Source organism: Stegostoma tigrinum, unplaced genomic scaffold (assembly GCF_030684315.1).
Source record: "Stegostoma tigrinum isolate sSteTig4 unplaced genomic scaffold, sSteTig4.hap1 scaffold_355, whole genome shotgun sequence".
Lineage (NCBI taxonomy): Eukaryota > Metazoa > Chordata > Chondrichthyes > Orectolobiformes > Stegostomatidae > Stegostoma > Stegostoma tigrinum.
Genome location: NW_026728283.1, coordinates 73,430 through 91,961, shown reverse-complemented (window position 1 = coordinate 91,961; position 18,532 = coordinate 73,430). Strand labels below are relative to the sequence as shown.

The window sequence follows — 18,532 nt, the reverse complement described above, 5'->3', positions numbered from 1 at the left end:
TGAAGGTGCTGGGTGTTTGGTTTGTTGGAGCTGGGACATGCACTCAGAATTGGGAGGAGCATATCACCAAACTGAAGCAGAAGCTGGGCACGTGGACGTTCTGGTCCCTCTCCATCACGGGTAAGAACCTGGTTGTCAGGTGCGAGGGGCTTTCGGTACTGTTGTATGTGGCGCAGCCCTGGCGTATTTCCTGGACCTGCGCCGCTGTGGTCACCCGGGCCATCTTCCACTTCATTTGGGGGTGGAGGATGGACCGGGTCCACAGGGACACCATGTACAAAGACCTGTAAAATGGGGAGAAAGTATGTACCGAACTCCAGCCTCGCCCTGACGGCTACCTTTGTGTGCGGCTGCATCAAGCTGTGCGTAGATCCTCAGTACGCAAACACCAAGTGTCACTACTGACTGAGGTTCTGCCTGTCCCCTGTGTTGTGAAGGATGGGCCTGGCCTCATTACCGCAGAACGCTCCGAGTAGTTGGACCGTCCTGTACCATCTGTCGTTTGTGGAGAAATTTTTGAAAGGAAACACCTTCGACCACAAGGCCATCTGGCAGTGGTCAGCACGTAGTATCCTCGAGACGCTTTGGGAAAAAGAGAGGGTGGATCGCGTCCTGTTGTATCCCTGCGCAGACTGCCAAAGTTATTTGGCAGAATGCCTCATCGCCAGAACTTTCAAACGAGCACAAAGACATTGCTTGGCTGGTAGTGACAGGGGCTCTGCCAGTGAGATCCTTCATGCACGCCCCGAATCTCTGTGCCACTGCACGCTGCCCTCGAGGCGGCTGCATGAGCGGGAACGAGACTGTCTATCACCTCCTTCTGGACAGTGCCTATGCACAGGAGGTCTGGAGGGGGATGCAGTGGTCTTTGTCGAGGTTCATCCCGAGTAGATTCGTGACGCGGGACTCCATGCTCTATGGGCTGTTTCCCGGGATGCACACCGAGACCAACATCAACTGTGCCTGGAGGACCATCAATGCGGTGAAAGACGCTCTTTGACCTGCCCGCAACTTGCTGGTCTGTCAGCTGAAAGAACTGACCCCGACCGAATGTTACAGACTGGCGCACTCCAAGGTCCAGGACTATGTGCTGAGTGACGCGCTAAAGCTTGGGGCAGCCGCCGCCAAGGCATGGTGGGGAAAGACCACCGTATGAAACCCCTCATCCAGAATAGAAAAAAAGGGCCCTATCTGGTAACTGGGTCCAGCTGGCGCCTTCCCCAACTGGTCAGGGGGCCAACAGGGACTGTGCGGGGTGAAGACTGCCGGTGTATTTTCTTTGCTTTGATTTTTTTCTTCGATGTTTTGTTTTTTTTTTCCCTTTAGTTGGTGTACGTATGCCCTGGGTAACCCAGAGCAGCTTGCATGACTGGGTAGGTGTATGAATGTGTTTTTTTATACATCTTATGAATAAAGTATATTTTTTCAAATTAAAAAAAATGTTCTTATCAGCTTTTAATATCTGATATGTTCTTTACTTAAGGACCCTATATTAAACCGATTTTTAAGAACAGCAGCTTGCTCTGTCCTCTCCATGCATCATCCTGGTATTGCAGTGTTCCTAGGAATGGTGCAGTCTCGTTAAACCAATTTTAAAAACAGCCTTATCAAAAACTGAAGAAGGGTGTCTAGGCCTGAGGCATCGGACTTCCTGCTCCTTTGCTGTTTGGCCTGCTGTGTTCATCCAGCTCTGGACCTTGTAATCTCCAGCAGATCAGCACTCTGGAACCATAACAGCCCTTAGCCCAACAAGTCCACATCAAACCTCAGAGTATCCCAGCCAGACCTACACCCCACCTAATCAAACTCTCCCTTAACACAACAGGCAATTTAACATGGCTAATCACCTAGCCTGCACATCTTTGGACTGTGAGAGCACTCTGAGGAAACCCACACAGACACAGAGAGAATGTGCAAACTCCACACAGGCAGTCACCAAAGGCTGGAATCAAACACGTGTCCTGGTGCTGTGAGGCCGCAGTGCTAAATACTGAGCCACCATGCCGCCAAAGTGCTTTCTCTCAGCACTCTCACCCAACTTTCTCCAAATATGCTTTTTCCAAGGTAACCGTTAATCTCTCCTTTTCTGCATGCTCAGCACTTGTTCTAATGTTCGTGCCTCATCTGTGGTGCATGTCGCATCTTCCCACCAACACCATCCCTGAATATTCACACATGGCAACAGAAGTAAAAGAAAATTGCCTGCCAATACTACCTCATTACAAATAGCATTTCAGAAAAAAAAAACAAAAGATGAAGCGATCGAAGTATTCACTAGTTTTGACTTTGATGGTGACGACTTGGGATGTATTGAACTAGAGATTTTGGAAACACTGTGAGCTAGGAAAAGATATGGCATATACACTGCACGTTTTTCATTTGAGTGCAACAGCAACCAATCAAATATGTGCTTTATTTTTCTCAAGTCAAGGCCTGTGAGTTTAATCAGATTACCAATTCACGAACATGGGATACAACTGCAAATGACCAAGCCAATTCTCACATTAGCCAGACCAGGAGATAGAACATAGAACATAGAACATAGAACAGTACAGCACAGAACAGGCCCTTCAGCCCACAATGTTGTGCCGACCATTGATCCTCATGTATGCACCCTCAAATTTCTGTGACCATATGCATGTCCAGCAGTCTCTTAAATGACCCCAATGACCTTGCTTCCACAACTGCTGCTGGCAACGCATTCCATGCTCTCACAACTCTCTGCGTAAAGAACCTGCCTCTGACATCCCCTCTATACTTTCCACCAACCAGCTTAAAACTATGACCCCTCATGCTAGCCATTTCTGCACTGGGAAATAGTCTCTGGCTATCAACTCTATCTATGCCTCTCATTATCTTGTATACCTCAATTAGGTCCCCTCTCCTCCTCCTTTTCTCCAATGAAAAGAGACCGAGCTCAGTCAACCTCTCTTCATAAGATAAGCCCTCCAGTCCAGGCAGAATCCTGGTAAACCTCCTCTGAACCCTCTCCAAAGCATCCACATCTTTCCTATAATCGGGCGCCCAGAACTGGACGCAGTATTCCAAGTGCGGTCTAACCAAAGTTTTATAGAGCTGCAACAAGATCTCACGACTCTTAAACTCAATCCCCCTGTTCATGAAAGCCAAAACACCATATGCTTTCTTAACAACCCTGTCCACTTGGGTGGCCATTTTAAGGGATCTATGTATCTGCACACCAAGATCCCTCTGTTCCTCCACACTGCCAAGAATCCTATCCTTTCAAATTTGACCTCCCAAAATGCATCACCTCGCATTTATCCAGGTTGAACTCCATCTGCCACCTCTCAGCCCATCTCTGCATCCTGTCAATGTCCCGCTGCAGCCTACAACAGCCCTCTACACTGTCAACGACACCTCCGACCGTTGTGTCATCTGCAAACTTGCTGACCCTGGTACCTGGTGCTATGATGTTGTGGCCATAACAGAGACATGGGTTTCTCATGGGCAGGAATGGTTGCTGGATCTTCCAGGGTTTAGAACATTTAAAAAGAATAGGGAGGGGGGAAAAGAGGAGGGGGTGTAGCACTACTAATCAGAGAGGGTATCACAGCTACAGAAGCTTCCTTTGTCGAGGAAGATCTGCCTACTGAGTCAGTATGGGTGGAAATTAGGAACAGCAAGGGAGTAGTCACCTCGTTAGGGGTTTACTACAGGCCCCCCAATAGCAGCAGGGAGATTGAAGAAAGCATAGGTCGACAGATTTTGGAAAAGTGTGCACGCAGTAGGGTTGTTGTAATGGGTGACTTTAACTTTCCTAATATTGATTGGAACCTCCTTCGAGCAGAAGATTTGAATGGAGCTGTTTTTGTAAGGTGTGTTCAGGAGGGTTTCCTAACGCAGTACGTTGACAGGCCGACGAGGGGAGAGGCCATTCTAGACTTGGTGCTCGGAAACGAGCCGGGGCAGGTGTCGGATCTTGTGGTGGGAGAGCATTTTGGTGATAGTGACCATAACTGCCTCACATTCTACATAGCTATGGAGAAGGAGAGGATTAGGCAGAATGGGAGGATATTTAATTGGGGAAGAGGAAACTATGATGCGATTAGACATGAGTTAGGAAGCATGGACTGGGAGCAGTTGTTCCATGGTAAGGGAACTATAGACATGTGGAGACGGTTAAGGAACAGTTGTTGGGAGTGATGAGTAAATATGTCCCTCTGAGACAGGCAAGAAGGGGTAAGATTAAGGAACCTTGGATGACGAGAGCGGTGGAGCTTCTAGTGAAAAGGAAGAAGGTAGCTTACATAAGGTGGAGGAAGCTAGGGTCAAGTTCAGCTAGAGAGGATTACATGCAGGCAAGGAAGAAGCTGAAAAATGGTCTGAGGAGAGCCAGGAGGGGGCACGAGAAAGGCTTGGCAGAAGGAATCCGGGAAAACACAAAGGCATTTTACACTTACGTGAGGAATAAGAGAATGATCAAAGAAAGAGTAGGGCCGATCAGGGATAGCATAGGGAACTTGTGTGTGGAGTCTGAGGAGGTAGGGGAAGCCCTAAATGAGTTTTTTGCTTCTGTCTTTACGAAAGAAACCAACTTTGTAGTGAATGAAACCTTTGAAGAGCAGGTGTGCATGCTGGAATGGATAGAGATAGAGGAAGCTGATGTGCTGAAAATTTTGTCAAACATTAAGATTGACAAGTCGCCAGGCCCGGATCAGATTTGTCCTCGGCTGCTTTGGGAAGCGAGAAATGCAATTGCTTCGCCACTTGCGAAGATCTTTGCATCCTCGCTCTCCACTGGAGTCGTACCTGAGGACTGGAGAGAGGCAAATGTAATTCCTCTCTTCAAGAAAGGAAATAGGGAAATCCCCGGCAATTATAGACCGGTAAGTCTCACGTCTGTCATCTGCAAGGTGTTAGAAAGGATTCTGAGGGATAGGATTTATGACCATCTGGAAGAGCATGGCTTGATCAAATACAGTCAACACGGCTTTGTGAGGGGTAGGTCATGCCTTACAAACCTTATCGAGTTTTTTGAGGATGTGACTAGAAAGGTTGATGAGGGTCGAGCTGTGGATGTGGTGTATATGGACTTCAGTAAGGCATTTGATAAGGTTCCCCATGGTAGGCTCATTCAGAAGGTCAGGAGGAATGGGATACAGGGGAACTTAGCTGCTTGGATACAGAATTGGCTGGCCAACAGAAGACAGCGAGTGGTAGTAGAAGGAAAATATTCTGCCTGGAAGTCAGTGGTGAGTGGAGTTCCACAGGGCTCTGTCCTTGGGCCTCTACTGTTTGTAATTTTTATTAATGACTTGGACGAGGGAATTGAAGGATGTTCCCTATGTTATCATAGTTCCCTATGCTATCCCTGATCGGCCCTACTCTTTCTTTGATCATTCTCTTATTCCTCACGTAAGTGTAAAATGCCTTTGTGTTTTCCCGGATTCCTTCCGCCAAGCCTTTCTCGTGCCCCCTCCTGGCTCTCCTCAGACCATTTTTGAGCTCCTTCCTTGCCTGCATGTAATCCTCTCTAGCTGAACTTGACCCTAGCTTCCTCCACCTTATGTAAGCTACCTTCTTCCTTTTCACAAGAAGCTCCACCGCTCTCGTCATCCAAGGTTCCTTTATCTTACCCCTTCTTGCCTGTCTCAGAGGGACATATTTACTCATCACTCCCAACAACTGTTCCTTAAACAGTCTCCACATGTCTATAGTTCCCTTACCGTGGAACAACTGCTCCCAGTCCATGCTTCCCAACTCATGTCTAACTCATGAGATATTTGCAAATGTAGCAAAATGAGCCAGAAGTTAGATAAAAATGCTACATCAAGATGCAGAATTGCCTGTCTGCAAAGTACATGCTTTCTGAAAGAACTCTGCAAGCTTTTCAGCACCTGAGACATGTTCTGCCACAATATCTCTGCCTTTCTCTGGCATTTTTGCACTTTGATGTCTCAACTAGAACTTAATGTTTCACAGTACTCCTGTCTTGCCTGGTTGTTTATCACAGGCATAAGCCAGGCAGCTTAGCACTGTTATTACCAGCAGTCAGTCAAGGATTTGTCAGCAGCTGTGGCAACAAACATATGTTTCGACCAAATAGTCGCGTCACAAAGTCTCAGGGAAAGTTCTCAGTCAGGGCAAGGGAGACAGGATTAAGTCAAGAGATCCTGACACAGCATGTCCAAGAAATTACTCAATATCAGCCATGTGGGGCAAGCACGATCAGAGGATCTGTATCACCATAGTACAGAGAGGTGGCCACACTCACTACTAATTGCATTCTCAAAATGCTCCAGGAGATTGGTTGAGCCTGAATTATGATCATCAATCCAAGCTGACCCTGTCCATTCTTGCCATTGGGGGTCAGTTTGATGAAATTCTCAAAGGTGTTCAGGAGATTGGGAGTTTCATAGCTCCCTGAAATAGCAACACAAGTGGATAAGACGGTGAAGAATTTCACTTTCACGGTCCACAGCATCAGGATCTGGTCAGCTTTGATATCTGGCTCATAAGTGAGATGAGGCTTTTTTTTCAAACATGGCAGAGCATGCATTGTTCCTACGAGAGCAACTGTGGTTATTCATGCTCTTTTTTTTGTTTCAACCATGAAATGGCCACAACTTGATCAAAAGTGAAAGTAGCCATCAACCAGTTTGAACTGTCGGTTGTCAAATAAATTAAGACAGAGATAAATGTATTTGTGGGAGATTTTTAAAAAAATCATTCATGGGATCTTGATATTACTGGATAAGAATGGCAGTTTCCTTCCCTAATGGACATAGGTTTTTCCAACAATGACAACGGATTCACGGTCATCATTAGATTCTTATTTCCAGATTTTTTTTTCAAACTCAAATTCCACCATCTGGAATGGTGGGATTCAAACCTAGGTCCCCAGACCATTATCTCGGTCTCTGTGGAGTAAAGTACAGCAGACTAAATAGAAAATAAACCAAGACATTGTATGATATCTAGCGCATACGTATTCATCATGAAATCCATCACTGCCATGGACATCAGGTAAAGATCTGAAGAGACTGCATTCCCCGCCCCCCGCGAACAGAGTCACAATGGACACCAGGTTTCATAGCCGATTGGGAAAATGCAATCGGGGATATAGTACTGGACTCCTCCCAATCTTTTGTTTAGACTTAAAACTTTCATTTTGTGGGCAAAAATCAAAAGGAAACATTACGATTGTTTACAAATCAACAAATACCTATTAAAAGTCGAAACGTGTCTGTGGAGAGCAATAGGATCCGTAATTGTAAAAGGTGTGCAGACATAACTAATAAATAAAGGGCCATCAAGATCATCATAGGATTCCTACAGTGTGGAAGATGGCCATTCAGTCCATTGAGTCCATACAAATCCTCCAAAGAGCATCCCATCCAGTCTCACACTGTCCTTGCATTTTGCACACAAGACACTAAGGGTAATTTAGCATCGTCAATCGACCTAATTTGCACATTTATGGACTGTGGGAGGAAACCAGCGCAGACAGGGTCTGGGTAAGACACTTTTCATAGGTTCAGTGTGGACTTGATGGGCCAAGTCATCTGCTTCCACTCTGGAGGGATTCTACGATCTCCAGAAACAAGCCCAAAAATACCTGGTTTGGAAACAGCTAACAGCAGAATTTTAAAAAAGTTACTCAAATTTGCTGCTAGTTAACCAGTCCTGATGAACCAGGAAATCCCTTTTCACACACTGTGCTGGTGGATAGTCTTTAGTCAGTGTGAATGTGTCGTGACGTGACTATTTCCAAGCTCCACCTGACAAATATACAACTGTTATTAACATTTTATTCACAACATCAGCACCTTTAATTGAGCAGAGATTAGTAACATCAGTACAAACAGCCAAAAACTATGGTTCATTTGATCGTGAGCGTGATAGCAAAATCCTTTAACTGTGGTTCTTTGTGACAGTTTGGATGACTGAGTGAATGCTTTCCCACACTCAGAGCTCACGAATGGTCTCTCCCCAGAGTGAAATCGCTGGTGTGTCAGAGGGGAATTCGAGTCAGAAAAACTTTCCCACACACAGAACAGGCCAATGGTCTCTCTCCAGTGCGAATTTGCTGGTGTATCAGTAGGTGAGTTGTCTGAGTGAATGCTTTCCCACATTCCAAGCAAGTGAATGGTTTCTCTCCAGTGTGAACTCCCTGGTGTTTAAACAGGTTAGATGACTGAGTGAATCCCATACCACAATCAGAGCGGGTGAATGGTTTCTCTCCAGTGTGACTCTGGTGGTCAGTTTCCAGCTGGGATGGATGAAGAAATTCCTTCTTGCAATCTGCCCATTTCCACAGTGTCTCCCAAGTGTCACTGCGATGGTGTTAGAACATTTCAGATGAATCTTCAGACTCTTTTACACACAAACCATTTGCATTTGTCCAAAGTGTGAGTGCTGCTTTCTTCTTCAACATTCAAAATCCTGAGATAATTGGGTTGTGAACTAAATAGGGAGACAGATCGAAGATGGAGAGAGAAGATATGTGGAGAGGAGACGGACAAGTCAAAGATGCCAGCATGGAGCAGGTAAAGGTGAGTATAGGTGGGGAGGTAGTGAGGTGATAGGTCAGTTTAGGGAGGACAGACAGGTCAGGGGGGTGGGATGAGGTTAGTAGGCAGTAAATGGGGGTGCAGCTTGAGGTGGGAGGAGGGGATAGGAGAAAGGAAGAACAGGTTAGAGAGGCAGGGACAACCTGGGCAAGTTTTGGGATGCAGTTGGGGGAGGGAAGATTTTGAAGCTTGTGAAATCCACATTGACACCATTGGGCTGCAGGGTTGCCAGGCAGAATACGAGTTGCTGTTTCTGCAACCCTTGGGTGGCATCGTTGTGGCACTGCAGGTGGCCCAGGGTGGGCATTTCGTCTGAGGAATGGGACGGGGAGTTGAAATGGTTCACGACTGGGAGGTGCAGTTGTTTATTGTGAACCGAGTGTAGGTGTTCTGCAAAGCAGTCCCCAAGCCTCCGCTTGGTTTCCCCAATGTAGAGGAGGCCACAACGGGTACAGGGGATGCAGTATACCACATTAGCAGATGTGCAGGTGAACATCTGCTTGATGTAGAAAGTTTTCTTAGGGCCTGGGATGGGGGTGAGGGAGGTGGTGTGGGGGCAAGTGTAGCACTTTCTGCGGTTGCAGGGAAGAGTGCCAGGTGTGGTGGGGCTGGAGGGGAGTGTGGAGCCACAGGAGTCACGGATAGAGTGGTCCCTCCGGAAAACAGGCAAGGGTGGGGAGGGGAAAATGTCTTTGGTGTTGGGGTCGGATTCCTGATTGCGGAAATGTCAGAGGATGATGCGTTGGATCCGGTGATTGGTGGGGTGGTACGTGAGGATGAGGGAGATTCTTTTTCGGTTGTTATTGCAGGGACGGTGCGCGAGGGAGGAGTTGTGGAAAAATGCGGGAGACACGGTCAAGGGCATTCTCGATCACTGCGGGGGGGAGGAGGGCAGCGTTGCGGTCCTTGAAAAGGAAGGACATCAGATGTACGGGAGTGGAATCCTGGGAGCAGATTCGGCAGAAGTGAATGAATTGGGAATAGTAGATGGCATTTTTTTAGGGCGGTGGGTGGGAGGAGGTGTATTCTAGGTAGCTGAGAGAGTCGGTGGGCATGAAATGGATATTGGTTTCCAGACGGTTGCCCAAGATGGAAACAGAGGTCCAGGAAGGTGAGAAAGATGTTGAGATGCCCAGGTGAGCTTAATGTTGGGGTGGTAGGTGTTGGTGAAGTGGATGAACTGTTCGAGCTCCTCATGGGAGTACGAGGCAGCGCCAATACAGTCATCCATGTACCGGAAGAAGAGGTGGGGTTCAGGGCCAGTGTATGTACGGAAGAGGGATTGTTCCGACAAAGAGGCAGGCATAGCTTGGGCCCATGCGGATACCCATGGCCACCCTCTTTGTCTGTAGGAGGTGGGAGGAGTTGATAGAGAAATTGTTGAGGGTGAGGATGAGTTCACCTAAGCGCATAAGGGGGTCAGTGGAGGGGAACTAGTCAGACCTGCAGGACAGGAAATAGTATAGGGCTTTTAGGCCATCTGTGTGGGGAATGCAGGTGCTAATGTGCTGTACTGCATCTGCTGTACCCGTTGTGGCCTCCTCTACATCAGGGAAACCAAGCAGAGGCTTAGGGATCACTTTACAGAATATCTACGCTCAGTTCGCAATAAACAACTGCTCATCCCCGCCTCCCTAACATGTTCTTCCTCTCACCTATCCCCTCCTCCCGAGACTGACCTATCCCCACCTACATTCACCTTTACCTGCTCCATCCCCACCTCTTTAACTTGTCTGTCTCCTCTCCACCTGTCTCCCTGTTTATTTCAGTATCCCCTGCCCCTTCCCCATTTCTGAAGGGTCTAGGCCCGAAAATGCCAGCTTTCCTGCCCCTCTGATGCTGCCTGTCCTGCTGTGTTCCTCCAGCCCCACACCTTGTTCTCTCACTTTCAGCCAGAGGCGGCCGCGCATGCGCCCAGCTTCACCTCGGCCCTTTTAAAGTTTCAAAGCTGCCGCACATACGCCCCGCGGATCATTGCCCCCAATAAAGATGGTGACGGTCACACGGGCCTATCGCCATCTGAGGCATTGATTTGTTTTCTGCAAACATGAGTCTGGGAGTTTTAAATGTGTGTGTTTTCCAACGTGCACTAAGTCTTTGTACAACTTCCAAACCCATACGAATATCACTTCCCTCCCGCTTTCTGCCGATTTGCTTTCTTTACTGTGTCCTGCTCTTACCTCAATTGCACAAATCTTGGACTCAGCGAAGGATCTAGGCCCAAAACGTCAGCTTTCCTGCTCCTCTGATGCTGCTTGACCTGCTGTGTTCATCCAGCTCTACACCATGTTATCTCGGATTCTCCAGCATCTGCGGTTCAAATTATCTGAGCAACTCTGCGCTGCTCTCGTGAATGATCATGTGGTTTTCACCGATCCCGCCCCCCCCTCCTCATTCTGATTGGTTAGAATGGCAGCGACATCCGCCAGTCATGCACGGCAGCCCTATTGGCCCCTCGCTGACATCAATCACCCAGATGCCATTGTGATCTGGAGCATGCGCAGTGCTTCATGTTGTCATTGTGAGAAGCTAATGATGGTCATCACAATGTTGCATTTTGAGACAAATGAGACTGAGAACTGGATGAGAAAGATTGTTACATTCGCGATCCTGGGGTTTTAATAAGTCGCTCTGAGGGAGGGGCACTGCACCCGAAACGTTAACTCTGTCTTTTTACCTTCACAGATGCTGCCAGACCTGCTGAGCTTTTCCAGCAACTTTGTTTTTGTTCCTGATTTATAACATCCCAGTTCTTTTGTTTATTTTTAATAAGTCGCGATTGAAAAGGCTTCCTGCAGCTCAAAGCTAAAGATAGCTCTTGATACCGCTCTGGCAGCGAATAGAGAAATAGCAGTGAAATAAGGGTGATAAATACAGGTATAGCAGTCCTCAGGTAAGATGTAAAGAGAATAATTATGAATATGAAGAACACCACGTGGTTAAGTGAGGTGAGTGTTGTTCATATGAACTGTGATTGGGCAGAGAGGGAGGTTAATCAAAAAAGAACAAGCAGAAAAGAGATTCTCAAGAAAGGTCTGTGTAATGGAAAGCAACGAGAATCAGAAGATAAAAGTCCATGACAGAAGAAAAAGTTTGAAGGCCGAGGCTGCAAAAACTCCAATAAGTTGTATCACTGCTCTACTGCCTAGTTATTGGCATAAGCAGTATAATCCACATTCAACTGTAAATAGAGATAATAAAATGTGAGGCTGGATGAACACAGCAGGCCAAGCAGCATCTCAGGAGCACAAAAGCTGACGTTTCGGGCCTAGACCCTTCATCAGAGAGGGGGATGGGTAGAGGGAACTGGAATAAATAGGGAGAGAGGGGGAGGCGGACCGAAGATGGAGAGTAAAGAAGATAGGTGGAGGGAGTATAGGTGGGGAGGTAGGGAGGGGATAGGTCAGTCCAGGGAAGACGGACAGGTCAAGGAGGTGGGATGAGGTTAGTAGGTAGATGGGGGTGCGGCTTGGGGTGGGAGGAAGGGATGGCTGAGAGGAAGAACCGGTTAGGGAGGCAGAGACAGGTTGGACTGGTTTTGGGATGCAGTGGGTGGGGGGGAAGAGCTGGGCTGGTTGTGTGGTGCAGTGGGGGGAGGGGACGAACTGGGCTGGTTTTGGGATGCGGTGGGGGAACGGCAGATTTTGAAGCTGGTGAAGTCCACATTGATACCATTAGGCTGCAGGGTTCCCAGGCGGAATATGAGTTGCTGTTCCTGCAACCTTCGGGTGGCATCATTGTGGCACTGCAGGAGGCCCATGATGGACATGTCATCTAAAGAATGGGAGGGGGAGTGGAAATGGTTTGCAACTGGGAGGTGCAGTTGTTTGTTGCGAACTGAACGGAGGTGTTCTGCAAAGCGGTCTCCAAGCCTCCGCTTGGTTTCCCCAATGTAGAGGAAGCCACACCTGGTACAGTGGACCTGGAAATAGCTGTCTGAGTTTGTCACTGTAGTTTACTTCATAACAGATAAACTCCACACTTTGTCTCAATAAAGCCGACAGTTGGTTCACAAATTAGTTCTGCTGCCAAGTCTGTTCCTGTTTGAAAAGGGGTATAGATCACATTTAAATAGAAAATGCTAAATATCAATCCAGGCTGGCAGCCAAACTCCACTCCCTCACCACTGACTCCATCCCTGCCCCTGGTAACTGGCTGGTAACACACTGCTCACAGTCATGGTGCAATATTTCACCCCAAGGTGAGCTTCCAACCACATTACTCACACCCCGCCCATTATCACAAAGGCCACATACAATTTCAACCTCAACAGCATCTTAGTTCATTTGCTGCTGAAACTCTCATCCATTCCTTTGTTACCTATCGACTTAACTCCCCAAACACACTCCTGGCCGGCTTCTTAATACTACTTCCCTGAAATCTTGAGATGATCCAAAAATCTGCTGCCCATGTGTTTACTCTCACCCATTTCAGCATCTTCGAGTTTTGCCATCCTGTGCTCATTAACATGCACATTTTCTGGGTGGCAAAGCACCAAGGTATTGAAATTCATATCCTTATTTAGAAATTTTGTCATTATATCTCCTTCGTTTGATAGTCCCTCCAGCTGCAAAACCCTCTGAGGTATATCTGAAGAAGGGTTACTGGTCATAAAACAATAATGCTGCTCTTTCTCCATAAGCACTGCCAGATAAGCTGAGTTTTTCATCAATTTCTGCTTGTGTTACTACTTTCAAGCATCTACTGTTCTTTTGGTTTCTCCTTCAAGACATTTGTTCTCCCTGACTTCCAACCGCCAGTAGATTTCTGGTTTTAACTCTCCCACCTTTTTCATGTTTTCAGCTTCCAAGGCCATAAGCTCTTGAATTTATTCCCTAAACATCCCTGGATTCAAAGCCCTTTGTTTGTTCAGGATATTCCTTGAAACCTACTTCTTTGGCCAGTTTTGGGTCACTTGTCCTAATAAGTGCCTGGTATCAAATATTGTTTTATGATAACCTTGTGTAATATGTCAGATCATTGAATTGAATCAAAAATGTGAAAACATTTAAATTGTCCTTTTGGAAAACATCACTAATTCTTCATGATCATTTGGGAACTCCTTACCTAATATCATTGCAAGTGCGACTTCACCACACGACCTGCACTGGTTCAGAAAGGTCAAACATCAAATTATCCAGATGTAACTGAGGATTGGCAATAGTTACTGATACCTTTGGAGAGTGATCCAAAGTTCATGTATCAGGATATGGTGAATGAATGACATGGTACAGAACTCGTTGGATAACATAAGCTCAGAAACAGAACAGCGACGTCTTTCTTCTGACTCGAGAGGGTCTAACTTTTTAATGGAAAAATGTTCAGGTTCATTTATAGTTCTTCACGAAGAATGAATTGTTGATCTTATTCGGCTGCATGTGTACAAATAATTTCTTTAGATGTGAGGTCAAAGAAATTCAAAACTATTCCCCATCCTCCCACAGACTTTGTCTCACTGTTAAGGTGTCTACTCATGGACCTAGGGGATCCAGGTATATGATTATTTGAAGTTTACATCACATTTAGACAGTCGTTAAACATGCTTTTGGCACGCCAGCCTTCATTGCTCGATCGTTTCAGTTTAGGAGTTGGGAAGTCATATTGAGGTTGCACAGGATGTTGATGAGACCTCTTCTGGAATACAGTGCGCGGTTTCTGTCGCACAATTACAGGAGGCATATTATGAAGCTGGCGAGTGTTAAGAAGAGGTTTACCAGGATATTGCCTGGTATGGAAGGTTTGATTTATAAAGAAAGGTTGGATAGACTTTGACTTTTCTCGCTGGTGCTTAAGAGGTTGAGAGGCGGCCTGTTAGAAGTTCATAAAATAATGAGACATGTAGATAGTATGAATTATGGTCATCATTTCCCAAGGGTGGGAGATTTCAAGACTGGGGGGATGTTTTTAAGTTGCGAGGAGATTATGTAATAAAAAAAGATATGTGAGGCAGAATTTTGCAATGACTGTGAATAAAACAATGGCAAGTTCCAGCAGAGAAACAGGTGGCAAACAGGTGAGGGGATAGTGAAGCAGGCATGTGAGGGCTAATGTGTTTCGTTTGCCAGTGACATTCACTGCTTCACAAAGGGGAGAACATTGAAGTGCAGCAGTGACGGTGATTATTTTATTGGATATTCACCTTGCAAATGGTTTTTCTGCCAGTATCCCTGATTACATCACAATCTACGGGATGAAAGCTGCAGCAAGACATGTGGAGCCAGTGGTGTCATTGATACTGCGTCGGAATTTGGATTGGAATATTGTATCCTGTCTCACTCGAGTAAAGTTGACAGCTTTTCTACCCTTGCAAACTGACAGAATCTCCCGAAGAGGAATGTCTGCCCAACGCTGTTCTTGTCAGGTTCCCAGCAGCTGAAGTGAATGGATCGCTGGGTGTTGGAAATTGAAAATTGAAAGTGAAAGGTAAATGAGTAACATGAGTGTGGGGCTACTTCAGCTCACAGTCTATTTCATATCCCAGCTCATGGCAACGGTGCCCATTGTCAGGAGAAACTGCTTATGTTCCACATAAAGCTGCCTTTTGTTGGGAAACCTTGTGTACAGCGGGATAAGCAGGTAGAACAGTGTGTGTATAATATCACAAAGACTGACTTTGAGCCACACATAAAACAGTAAAGTTAACAAGTAAAGTTGTGAGCTTGTTTTCGTTTAGACTTTTCGTCACCATGCGAGGTAACGTCATGGGTGAGACTTCCGATGAAGTGATGTTGTCCTCCTCCACTTGGAATTTATACTGCCTGGTCCGTTCCGGCGACTTCTGTCATTGTGCATTCTGTTCTGTATGGGTTGCATATGGGGTCCAATTCTATATGTTTGCTGACTGCATTATGGATTGAGAACCATGCCTCTAGGAATTCCCATGTGTGTCTGTGTTTGGTTTGCAATACTATGGTTATGTTGTCCCAGTTAAACTGATGGCCTTCATTATCCGGGTGTACTGATATTAGGGAAAGTTTGTCATGTCATTTTGCTGCCGGCTGATGTTCATGTACACTGATGGCTAGTTTCCTTCCTGTCTGTCTGATATAATGTTCGTGGTAATCGTTGCGCGGTATTTTGTAAACAATGTCAGTTCTGCATGTCGTGGGTATGGGGTCTTTAATCCTTGAGAATGTTTGTCGTAGCATGGCTTTGGGCTTGTGTGCTACCGTAACTCCTAGTGGTCATAGGAGTTGTCAGTTCTGATATGTTCTTGATGTATGGCAGTGTGTCCAGTGTGTTAGGGCATAATGTGTCCTCTTCGTGTTGCTGTTTAGTCAGCACCTGCGGATGAAATTGCAGGGATATCCATTCAAAGCGAAGATTTTGTATTGGTGTTCTTCCTCTTTCTGCATAGTTCTGGGTCATTGCAATGAGTGGTGGTCCGTTTAAATAGTGTCCCGACACAGCTTAGTTTGTGCAAAACTGACCTGAGTTAGTTGCCACATTAAAAGTATCCGAGCCCCTCGAGGCACTGACCCGAGTTGTGATGTGCAAAGGACAACACACAAAGGAGGATCCTTGTGTGATTGATCCAATGTGGTCTGTATAACACGGTAACAGTGAAGACTGGTCTTCAGCACCCACATTGAACCTGACTCCACTTGGCCTCCAGCCAACTCTCACAAACTATCATTGCCCTTCACTTTTCCTGAACTCCCCTCTATTCTTGTTTTAAACTGATTGCACGCCAGGCAGTTTCAGCTGGCATTGCTGATGTGGAACTGTAACATGGAGTGAATTGATTTTGACTGATCAATGACATAATTCTGCTTCTCAAGATCAGTCAGTATTTCAGATTTATTACTTTAAATGATAACCATGAACAGGCTACGACAGTGAAGGCACTGAATCGTAATCTCTGGACCAGCAGGAAAGATCAGTTTATGGCACTCAGGACACTGTCTGATTCGGCCTTGCATTCTCCCAACCTTCTGCACATGATGCCCCTCTGCTGTGTTTCGGTTTTGTTACGTCTTGATATATAACAGTCTCCAGTTATCTATTCTTTTGTTATTTCCAATACATGAGACCCTCTTTCCATGTCTTGTGCCTGGCCCCACAGCTCAGTGGCCAGAGCACTGGTCTCAGAAACTAGTGGTTGTGAGTTCGAGCCTGTGATAGTGTTTGTACACACCCTGCTTCAAAGGTCAAAAAGAGCCCTTTAAAAATTATCTGAAATTATAACAGTATCATTTCCTCCACAGACCAGAAATATGTGTGAATTTCCACATTGCTGTTTGTCCTTCCACTTGAGGAGCAGCATTTGGAATGGCAGGAAGCAGCTGACATCAGTGATGTTTGGCTGGAAGTACAAGGTGAAGCAGGAAAACTGTAGGTGAGCAATGGGGGAGGAGCACAAACCCAGGGCATCCGTCAAATACTTCCATTTGTTGCTGTAAACAGGTTCTAGTTTTGGAGTCTGGAATGGGACAGTAGAGCCAAGTGAGTGAAGTTCTGCTTTCTGGGGGTTGCTCTCTCCGAAAGCCTCTGGCACTCTCGGTGGAAGGTGTCCTTGTTTCTTTCCTTCTGTGGGTGAAAATGAGGTTCACTTCCCCGAGGGGGCATGAGCACAGTCTTCCCACCCCAAACTTCAGTTTTGCTTGTTGGTTCCTCAAAGTGTTGATCCAGAAACCCGCACAGCACACACTTCATTGGGGAAGAGAATGGCCTGAGGTCGTCATCATTGGACACTTAATCCAGAAACCCAGATAGTATTTTGGGAGCTTGTGTTTGAATCCCGTTGCAGCAGACGGCGGAATTTAAATTCAATACGAACCGTTATCAGTTAAGGGAAGTGAACTGCCTTCCTTGCTTACATGTAACTCCAGACCCACAGCAATGCGTTTGACTCTTCCCTGCTCTCTGGTCATTTAGGAATGGGTAATAAATGTTAGCCTAGCCAGTGATGCCCTCATCCCGTGAATGAATTTAAAAAGTACGTCAGAAATTCCTCCTGTCTGGAATGATAACTGATTCGCTTTGCCCAACCTTTATGCCAACTGAAGTCACCTGACTCTTGAAGTCAATGGCCATTCATCATAATTAGAGCTCCCCCTTTCTCCTGGTGTCTTCAACTTCCTGTTTAGTGCCTTCTGCTAAAATTACCACGATAGTTGACTGGGGTGTGTGTACACGGACCACGGTCAATTTCAGTCCCTTGCTGTTTCTAAACTGTACCTAAACTCCATTTCACCAGAACTAATATCGAGGATGCAAGTTTGCTCACTGAGCTGTAAGGTTCATTTTCAGACGTTTCATCACTTGTTTTTATTTGAAAAAAATATACTTTATTCATAGAAAGTACAAAAAATAAAACATTTATACACCGACCCAGTCATGCAAGCTGCTCCTGGTTACCCAGGGGGTACGGACACCAACGAAAGGCAAAAACAAAACAAAGAAGAAAAAAATACAAGGCAAAGAAAATACCCAGGCAGTCGTCTCCCCACAGAGTCCCCGTTAGCCCCCTGACCAGTTGGGGACGGCGCCAGCTGGGCCCAGTTACCAGATAGGTCCCTTTTTTTCCCATTCTGGACGAGGGGTTTCATACGGTGGTCTTTCCCCAACGCGCCTTGGCGGCGGCTGCCCCAAGCTTTAGCGCGTTATCAGCACGTAGTCCTGGACCTTGGAGTGGGCCAGTCTGCAACACTCGGTCGGGGTCAGTTCTTTCAGCTGGCAGACCAGCAAGTTGCGGGCAGACCAAAGAGCATCTTTCACCGCATTGATGGTCCTCCAGGCGCAGCTGATTTTGGTCTAGGTGTGCATCCCAGGAACAGCCCGTAGAGCAGGGAGAAGGAGGTGATTGACAGTCTCATCACCCCAACATCCGCCTCAAGGGCAGCATGGGGTGGCGCAGAGATTCCAGGTGTGCACAAAGGATCTCACTGGAAGAGCCCCTCTCACTGCCAGCCAAGTAATGTCCTTGTGCTTGTTTGAAAGTTCTGGCGATGAGGCATTCTGCCAAACGATTTTGGGAGTCTTCGAGGGGAACCACA

General features: G+C 46.5%; 1 pseudogene; it reads left to right on the top strand.

Moving 5' to 3' along the window:
* The first annotated feature begins 1,417 nt into the window (after positions 1 to 1,417).
* LOC132208303 (U2 spliceosomal RNA) lies at positions 1,418 to 1,581 on the top strand (annotated as a pseudogene).
* The last annotated feature ends 16,951 nt before the right edge of the window (positions 1,582 to 18,532 follow it).